Here is a 531-nt window from a genome sequence, read left to right as displayed (position 1 = left end):
CATCTTCCCACAGTATTTTCTGTTCTTTACAGCCAGGCACCCCATGAACAGAGCACAAAACCCTTTCCCAAAATGCAATCCTGGACTGATTTGCCATATTATTGAATCCTCAGATAACTTTAGCTTATGTATAATGATGATAAGCTCCACTAGGTGACGTCAGTTCTTTTTAAGCATGTTATTTGTATTATACAGTATTTCCTTAAAGTTTCCTTACATATTCCTTTTCTAAATTTATGACTCATTTACTTCTGCTGCAACCAGAGATCTTATGTACATTCCAAAGCTTTATTTTGGACTGATTGCACTACATCAAATGTCACTCTTTGGGAAAATGATCCCAGATTCCTCTCTTTCCATATAAACTTCTTGATCCTGTATATGACTTTGTTGCACAACAGTCTGCTGTCACTAGCAAAGGGGCTTCTCCTACCTGCTTGTCATGGTTTAACCAGCATACTGCTGAAACTTCAGACTGAGGAGTACATTCCTAACATTCCTTACTAGCTGTCACTGCAAAATAATACAGTA

General features: G+C 37.7%; 1 protein-coding gene across 1 annotated transcript in view; it reads left to right on the top strand.

Moving 5' to 3' along the window:
- The window catches only part of LOC103804295 (ankyrin repeat domain-containing protein 33B-like), a gene marked incomplete at its 5' end in the record, with an annotated part of 47301 nt that overhangs the window by 25019 nt on the left and 21751 nt on the right, over positions 1-531 (top strand).

The sequence above is a fragment of the Acanthisitta chloris genome, unplaced genomic scaffold, assembly GCF_000695815.1.
Source record: "Acanthisitta chloris isolate BGI_N310 unplaced genomic scaffold, ASM69581v1 scaffold2996, whole genome shotgun sequence".
NCBI lineage: Eukaryota > Metazoa > Chordata > Aves > Passeriformes > Acanthisittidae > Acanthisitta > Acanthisitta chloris.
Note: the sequence above shows the minus strand (reverse complement) of the source record. Positions and strands in the feature narration are given on the sequence as shown.